Below are 9,630 nucleotides of genomic sequence, written 5' to 3'. Positions count from 1 at the left end.
AACCAGCCTTGCATCCCAGGGATGAATCCTACTTGATCATGGTGCACAATTTTTTTGATGTGCCTTTGTATCCGATTCGCCAGAATTTTATTGAGGATTTTTGCATCTAGGTTCACCAGAGATATTGGTCTGTAGTTTTCTTTCTTTGAGGTGTCTTTGTCTGGTTTCAGAATCAGGGTGATGTTGGCCTCATAGAATGAATTTGGCAGAGCTCCCTCTTTTTCTATTTCCTGAAATAACTTGAAAAGTATTGGTATTGATTCTTCTTTAAAGGTTTTGTAAAACTCCGCTGTATACCCATCCGGTCCTGGGCTTTTCTTGGTTGGAAGTCTTTTGATTGCTTCTTCTATTTCATCTATTGATATTGGTCTGTTTAAGTTGTGAGTATCCTCCTGACTCAGTCTGGGCAAATCATATGACTTAAGGAATTTATCGATGTCTTCACTATCTTCTATTTTATTGGAATATAGGTTTTCAAAATAATTTCTAATTGTCTTCTGTATTTCTGAAGTGTCTGTTGTAATATTGCCTTTTTCATCCCGTATGTTAGTAATTTGAGTTCTCTCTCTTCTTCTCTTCGTTAGTATGGCTAGGGGTCTGTCGATCTTATTTATTTTTTCAAAGAACCAACTTTTTGTTTTGTTAATTTTTTCAATAGTTTCTTTTGTTTCAATTTCATTGATTTCTGCTCTGATTTTAATTAATTCTTGCCTTCTACTTCTTTTGCTGTTGTTTTGCTCTTCCTTTTCTAGGGCTTTGAGATGAAGTGTGAGCTCATTTATTTGTTGGTTTTTCCTTTTTTTTGAGGAATGACCTCCAGGCGATGAATTTCCCTCTTAAAACTGCTTTCATTGTGTCCCATAGATTCCGATATGTTGTGTCTGTATTTTCATTTATCTCTAAGAATTTTTTGATTTCCTCTGTTATGTCTTCTGTAACCCATTGATCATTCAGTAACATATTGTTTATTGTCCATGTGATGTAGGATTTTTCCTTCCTTCTTTTATCATTGATTTCCAGTTTCATTCCATTATGATCTGATAAAGTGCATGGTATTATCTCTACCCCTTTATATTTACTGAGGGTTGCCCTATGGCATAATATATGATCTATTTTTGAGAAGGTTCCATGTGCTGCTGAGAAAAAAGTATATCCACTTGATGATGGTTGATATATTCTATATATGTCAGTTAAGTCTAGGTTATTGATTGTGATATTGAGGTCAATAGTTTCTTTATTCAACTTTTGTTTGGAGGATCTGTCCAATGGTGAGAGAGGTGTGTTGAAGTCACCCGTGATTATTGTGTTGTGGTCTATTTGATTCTTGAACTTGAGGAGAGTTTGTTTTATGAATGTCGCAGTGCCATTATTTGGTGCATAAATATTGATAATTGTTATGTCTTGGTGGTGAATGGTTCCTTTTAACAGTATATAATGTCCTTCCTTATCCCTTTTGATTAACTTAGTCTTGAAGTCGATTTTATTCGATATGAGAATGGCCATCCCTGCTTGCTTACGAGGACCGTGTGCGTGGTATATTTTTTCCCAACCTTTTACCTTGAGCCTGTGTATGTCTTTTCCAATCAGATGTGTCTCCTGGAGGCAGCATATTATTGGATTTGTTTTTTTAATCCATGTTACCAGCCTATGTCGCTTTATTGGAGAGTTTAAGCCATTAACGTTTAGAGTTACTATTGATATATGGTTTGTACTTCCTGCCATGTTTGATTTTTTATCTCTTTTTTTTTCTAATTTAGTTTGTTTCTCCATGATTAGCTTTCCCCCCCGTCCTCTGTCTTTACCGAGGCACTTCCCGCTGATGGTTTTGTTTATTGTTTTTCATTTCTTCCTCGTGTAGAGTTTTGCTCAAGATGCTTTGCAATGCTGGTTTTCTGGCTACAAATTCTTTTAGCTTTTGTTTATCATGAAAGATTTTTATTTCGTTGTCTACCTGAAGCTTAATTTTGCTGGATACAGAATTCTTGGTTGGCATCCATTGTCTTTCAGTGTTTGAAATACGTTGTTCCAGGATCTTCTTGCTTTCAGCATCTATGATGAAAAATCCGTTGTTAACCTTATTGGTTTACCCCTAAATGTAATCTGCCTCTTTTCTCTTGTAGCTTTTAATATTTTCTCTTTGTTCTGTATATTGGATATCTTCATAACAATGTGTCTTGGCGTTGGTCTACTGTGATTTTGTGTGCTCGGTGTCCTGTATGCATCTACAATTTGTATATCTGTTTCCTTTTTTATTTCTGGAAAGTTTTCTGTAATTATTTCATTCAGCAAGTTACTCATTCCCTTGGCATGAATCTCTGTGCCTTCCTCTATCCCGATGTCTTGTAAGTTTGCTTTTTTTAAGTTATCCCAAATCTCTTGGATGTTTTTCTCGTGATTTTTTACCAGCCTATCTGAGTTGGCTAGACTCTTTTCAAGATGATATATTTTGTCTTCATTATCTGACGTTCTGGCTTCTACTTGCTCCACTCTGTTAGTGATACTCTCGATTGAGTTTTTAATTTGGTTTATCGTTTCCTTCATTTCTAGAATTATTGTTTGATTTTTTTTGTAATCTCTATCTCCTGATAAACATGCTTAACTTCTTCTTTTATCTGTTTATGTAATTCATTTTCAATGTGATCTTTAAGGTTCCTTTCCATCTGTCTAAGGTGTTCCTTGAGTTCTTTATATGGCCATTTTTCTGATGACTCCAGGTCCTCCTGAATATTTAGGCTGTCCTTCATTGTTTGTACTCCTTTTCTTCCTTGCTTTTTTATGCTCATGATACTTCTTGTTCTGTTTGACTGCTGAGTTACTGTTTACTCTTATAAATTTATTTGATGCTTGGGAGGAGAGGTATTAGAAGGGAAGGGAAGAAGTCACTAAAGAGAGTGAGTGTAGGCAGGTAGAATTCAAGAAAGGGGAATAAGAAAATTGAAAAGAAATGAAAAGACAAAAGAAAAAAAGTGAAAAGAAAGAAAGAAAAAATGAAAAAATAAAAATTTAAAACCCAAAAAAAGAAAAAATTATAATGATAATAAACAAATGGAAATTAAAGTTTAAAAAATAATAGTAATAATAATAGAATAAAAAGAATTAAAAAATTGAAACCATTAATAAGAAAGTTGAAGAGCAACAACAACATCAACAACAAAAAGTGAAAATAAAATTAAAAAAAATACCAATAATAATCATTTAAAAAAATAATAATGAATGCAGTCATAGAGCTCAATTAACTTCTCTTCCAGTAGGTGGGAACTGGGCCAGGCTTCTCTTCTTGATGGGTGGGAACCAATCACTGTTCCTCAGCTCTTCTTCCCAGACTGTGCGGGTCTCCAATCCTGAGTGCCTAGGGCCTTCTCTTGTGGTTCCTCAAGCCAGGCCCCGCTCACCTGTGAAGCTTGCCACAATACTGGCTACACGCCGGGTCTGCTGCTCCCGGGAGCCCTGTTTCCATGGATGCCTGGGCACACCCTTTCTGTTTGCCTCCCTCAGACCCTAAGTTTGTAGGGCTTGGGGCTGAGGACCCCCAGCGAATTTGTTTGCCCTCAGGTAGCAACTCCCCTGGTAGCTGGTGCAAGGGACCTCTGTTGTCAGCAGAGGGATACCCTGGGTCTGACTATCGTGCTCAGTTGGCTTTTACCTCTGTGAGTTCAGGTGGGCCGACTAGTTATTTCAGCGGGATCATTAGTGCTGAGTCACTAGAAGCAGGCGAACCAGAACTAGAATGCAGCCCAATCCGGGCTCGGTGTGTTCTGAGAGGGGCAGACTATTCGCCCGGGATCCCCTTCAGCTCAACAGTGCCTAGTGGTCCTGAGCGAACAGTATTTTGACAGTTTACTTCTGCCTATGCTCGCGCAGCTGAAGGGGTTAGAGACTTGATCTCTCTGCGTCCGCCGCCATGTTGGATCACTTAGATTTTAAATTGTCACTCATCTTATCAGCTGTTTCATTTAACTCGGCAGCTCACTCGCGCGGTGAAGAGTCTGTTCTATGCTGCTACGCGGGAAGCGGCGGCGCGGTGGCGGCCCAGCTGTGGCCTTCGGGACCCCAGGGAGGGGGTGCGGGCTGGGGGAGGGGAGGCAGCGCCTCGGGGCCACGCGGGCCGGGTACCGGACACGCGGGAGAGCGGGTGGGGTGGGGGAAAGAAATTGAGATCTAGATTTAGGGACTGAGCGTGGGAGGAGAGACGGCTGGGGAGAAGCAAAGCGGAAAGGCGGAGAGGAGAAGGAGAAGGGGCCGAGGGAGCCGGGCAGCTTGGGCTGCAGCCTTAGTGCTCGCGCTGAAGTCGTGATGGACTCACTCCACCTTGGCTGGAGTCGTGGCGGATTCACTCCACCTAGGTCCCTTTCTTGACACAGTGCTGAGTCTTTGTCGACAGATCTCCTTTAATGATCTTTACTTCATCTTTTAAGACGCAGCAACATACGCTGCGGGCGCGGCGGCGCGGAGCACGGAGCGGCTTACTCACTTCCCGCTGCCATCTTCCCAAGAGCCTGTTGAATGTTTCTTTAGCATAGATCCTCCCTTTCCTGGTTTTCACTTTCTTTTTTTCATTTCATCCTCATGGAATAGTTTGTTGAGAATGCTCTGTGTTGTACACTTTCTAGTTGTAAATTCTTTAAATTTTTGTTCATCATGGAATGTTTTAATTTTATATTCAAATCTGAAACTTAATTTTGCTGGATATAAAATTCTTGGTTGGCATTCATTTTCTTCAGAGCCTGAAGTACATTGTTCCAGGACCTCCTAACTTTGAGTGTCTGGGCTGAGAAATCAGTTGAGATCTGAATTGGTTTCTCCCTATATGTACTTTGATTTTTTTGTCTCACAGCCTTTAAGATTTTATCTTATTCTCTGCGTTAGTCATTCTCATTATAATATGTCTTGGTGGGGATCTGCTGTAATTTTGTACATTTAGTGTCCTGTAAGCCTCTTGTATTTGATTTTCCATTCCATTCTTTAGGTTTGGAAATTTTTCTGCTATTATAATAATTCATTGAAAAGATTGTGCATTCTTTTGTTTTGTATCTCTGCTCCTTCATCTTTTCTGAAAACTCTTAAATTTAGTCATTTCACGTTATCCCATAATTCTTGGATGTTCTTCATAGTTTCTTACCATCTTCTCTGCATGGTCAACTCTACTTTCAAGATTATATATTTTGTCTTCATTGTCTGAGGTTCTGTCTTCCAAGTGGTCTAGTCTGTGGGTGATGCTTTCTATTGAATTTATAATTCAGTTTACTGATTTCTTCATTTCGAGGATTTCTGCTTGTTTTTAATTCCGTGATCTCTAACTCTTTATTGAAGTGGTCTTTCACTTCCTGTATTTTTTCTTTGATTTTACTGCTTATATTATACTTCACAGATCAATGAGTTCCTTCCTGGACATTTCTTCTATTGTGTTATCAGTGGCTTCTGTTATTGAAACATCTTGGTTTGTTTGGGGTGCTTTATTTCCTTTTTTTTTCAAGTTGTTAGTGTGTTTTCTCATTTAAAGTATGGATCTAAGGCAGCATAAATTCTACTGTATAGACCTATAATGTCCCTGAAGGTTTCCAGCTCTTTGACTTTACTGGTGAGACCAATATCAAGAGCACCCAGTGTGCACAATATATAGCCTAAACCTAATAGCTCCCACGAAGGCATCTACTGCTTTCTCGTATTAAGCCAAAATGATGAGTTCAATAACTAACTACAGTACAAACAGAATATTTGTTTAAATGGTTTACAATTTCAAATGGTGGATGAGAGAACAGAGGTAGTATGGTACATAATATTCACAAGGGAGGAAGAGAAAAGTTAGAAGTGAAAATTCACAAGAAGAATGGAAGACTAGCAGACAGAGATTGGCTGTTGGTTGGAGAAATGTTGGAAAGAATATCCAAGAAAATAGATAAGAGAGAGGAAGAGTACAAACAAAGAGAAAAAATTAAAGACATAAGAATGCAACAAAAATGTAAAACACATTCATATACGATTGTCCTCCACACACTGATACATAAAAAACATCCTCTTCCAAATACGGGGGAGATACTAGCAAATTGAAAAATAAAATAAAGTAAATCTTGCTGGAAAGTCTAACTGTTCTGTCAATGTTCAACAGTTTCTCAGCCCTGTCTCTGATGTCCTTCAGGATCACCAAACCCAGATCAGTCCTCGCAACTGTCTCTATCTCATCGCTCTGGGTTTCAGATACTTCAGGATCAGCCACACTGCAGTCCCCAGACCTCAGAGAGGCTCCTACTTGCAGAGACAGCACCAGGGATCACTCATGTAAAGGAGCAACCCGAGAGGCAGCAGCAAGACCAGGCCACCAGCACTCTCAGCAGGAAGACCCCAGGCTCCTCAAACCCACAGGCACCGCCACACTGGACCTGCAGGCTCCCAGCTGGAGTCCTCAGACAGAGGCTCTTGTGGATGTAAACCTGCTGGCACCCAGGCCCCAGGCCCTGGCTGGTGTCCCAAAATGTGTGCAGCCACGTGCAACCAAACCTGGAGTCTCCCCCGCAGCAGTGCTCTAGGCCATGGTAGCTGTGGTGGTTGTTGGCACCAGGCATTGGGTCAGCAGTAGCAGAGGCTGCAGTGGCAGCTGAAACTGCAGCTGTGGGGGCAGCATCACCAGGTGACCTCCAGGGGTCAGCAGCAGTGTCGACTTCAGTTACATCTGGGGCAGCAGTTCCTTCTGTGGCACAACACCCAGCAAGAAGACCTCTCAGGCGGACCACCTCTGATTCAGAGACAGCAGCAATGGTGGTAGAGGTGCAGGTGGCGGTTGATTGACAGGAGACTTCAGTTTCAGTGGCAGCGACCACAGAGATAGCAGTGGGATTCACATCCACGGTAAGCTAGCCGTGACTAGAGAAGAGACTTCTGGGCACAGAGGAGGTCTCTTCTGGTCGAGTCTGACCAGAAAGAAATGTATTCAGACGATCGAAATGAGGTCAAGACTGATTGAGGGAAAAGTTAAAATCAACCATCTTGTAGCAAAGATGCTTGGCACTGAAGGAAGCCGTGAAGCAGAGCTGGATCGCCTTAGTGGGGAGGTTGTTAGTGTCCTCCACTGTCAGCTTCCTGATTTGCATTTGCGGGTTTGGGCCTCCACTGTCTGTCAGGGAACAATTCCATTTCAAAGGGATGGCTCCACACCTGACCAAAGCTTCATTCCTTGCCCTTTCACAGGAGTAGCCCATTGAAGGAAGAAAACGTCAAATGTCCTGTGGGCGATCGGCACATAAGCAGTGGATGTCTGCTGCTATTCGTGGATTTGAGGTCTCGCTGGAGGCTGAGGAAGTTGCTGTGGGAAGACCTCACCTTCTTCCCTACCACCTCTGTGCCTGGAGGTGGCATGTGGCTCAGACCAGCCTCGACTGTCACAGCAACAGCCCAGGTCATGGGGCTGTGCCCTGCATCCACAGAGCAGACAGGTTAGTCCCACTCCTCCATGGCCCCTCTCCCTGATTGGCAGAGGCTTCTGGCCCTATCTGCCCTGAGCTCTACCTCACCCTCTTCCGGGCTGCGTCCCTTCCCCCAGGACATGGAGGTGGACCTGGCCTGGCATGCCCCCTTTTTCTCGCACTCTGTGCCTCAAATTCGGCCCCACTCCTTCCAGGAACCTATCTGTTTCCCACGTCTGTCGTGCTCCAGGAGGAGATTGACCGCAAACTCTTTTCTCAGCCAGCTCTTTTGATTTAAAAGTTCTGATGCTTCCTGAAATTAAGATCATCTATGAATACATTAAGATTAAACATTAATATCAATATTTATATATTCATGTTTAATTCTAAAGTATTTTAATTATTTGATTTGACATAAACTGACATGTGAATTGGATACATGGAGTGATTTTTCTCTGTAGGAGTGAATTTTCTTCCAGGCAGCTTAGCAAAAATAACATCATTCATATCACTAGTTGCAATTAGATGAAATTAATAATTTGTGATAATGCAGAAGTTAGAATTAAATTCTGCAACACCTAATACATGTTAAGGAGTCACCCAGGTAGAGGGGAAGTGATGACTAAATAAAATGTATGGCATGGTTTGACCTCCACAGAGAAGGAGCAAGAGAAGAAGTTGGATGTTGACCAGCAGGGGAAACAGGGTGCAATCTGAAATATGGAATCCCACAAAACCCAGGGACAATGTGAAATAATAGAATATAGCTGGGCGAGGGAGCTGGTCTGGAGTGAGGTGGGATCTCGAGCAGTCACATCCACAATTTAGGAATGATGTGGAGGCTTCCATTAGACCAGGACACAAAGAAAAGAACACTGACTCCAATTAATATCAAATTAAAGCAAGGTTATTATTTCAACCGTCTGGGCTGCCTCTCCCAACAAACACCACGGGAATGAGACAGCTGTGCAGGGTTGTTGCAGCCTAGCTTTCTAGCCCATGAAGTTACACAAAGGAGGTGGGGGAGTTACAGATAACAAAACTCTGACCAGAATAACACAAAGGCTAGTTTATGCTTTTTCTGGCCCCAACATCAGAATTTATGAAGGTAATGAGAGTCTCAGAGAGGGTCGTTATCTGGCCAGGGAAGGCCAAGATTTATGAGGCGTCACTGAAGTTTCAGAGTGGGCTGCTGTGTGGTCAGAGAGAGCCAGGCATGGGTGAGTTCAAGGCATGGGCAGCATTCCAAGGCAGTTCAGAATTTGCAGTAATTTATAGTGAAGCACAAATGAGCTTTTCATGTCTTTGTGGTGAGATGGCTCCCAATTTAAAGAGGGAATCAGGCTGGGTCTATGAGAACCTCAAGCCAATGGAGGTGTAAGACCCTAAAGAAAGCACCTGACCTTCTAGGGAGTACCCCGTGGTAGACCTTCATGGTTCACACAGAGGTGAGCGCGTGTGACTTGCTCTGTGCTCCCTGGGGTCACTGTCCTGGTTCTCCAGCTGTGGGTGGTCCGTGGAGCCCCGTTCTGGCTGTCTCACACAGGAAGACCCTTATTTGGGCTAAGACAGACCTCAGAGTTCCAGTGGAGAGCATGAGGGAAGAGGACCTGTTTCCTTGGGCTGTCTGGGAATGGGTTCATTCTGGTGGTCACTGCCATGTCTGGGCCCATCTCAGTGTCTACTAGATTGCAAATGATTCCACTTGTGTCACTGACCCTCTCTTTGCACCCTGTGGTCTCTGTTGATCTAGGTCTTGGGTCATTTACCTGTGACCAGACAGCAGGAGTAGCACAGATGTCCTGACACCCCTATCTCCAGTCCTGTGCTCTAGGATCCCTGGGGAACTACTGATGCTTCATGAAATTAAGGTGAGGATGTAGGGGCTCACACTGGGCACTTCCCAGGGGCTCCTTTTTGGTAGACTCGGGGACAAACGGCCCAGAGGTCAGGGGTTTTACTTGGGGAGAGAAGGAGAGGACCGATAGGAGTGAGAGTCACATCGCACCCCACCAAGATGGAGCTGGCCCTTCAGACACGGGTTTTAAGCAGGAGCATGACATCTTGGTTGAGAAGAGGAGGACAAGCAGGGAAGGGTGGGGTCGTGTGTGTGTGTGTGTGGTGTGTGTGTTGTGTGTGTTGTGTGTGTGTGTGTGTTGTGTGTGTGTTGTGTGTGTTGTGTGTGTGTGTTGTGTGTGTGTGTTGTGTGTTGTGTGTGGTGTGTGTGTGCGTA

Source organism: Spermophilus citellus (genome assembly GCF_964194105.1).
Source record: "Spermophilus citellus genome assembly, chromosome: 16".
NCBI lineage: Eukaryota > Metazoa > Chordata > Mammalia > Rodentia > Sciuridae > Spermophilus > Spermophilus citellus.
Note: the sequence above shows the minus strand (reverse complement) of the source record.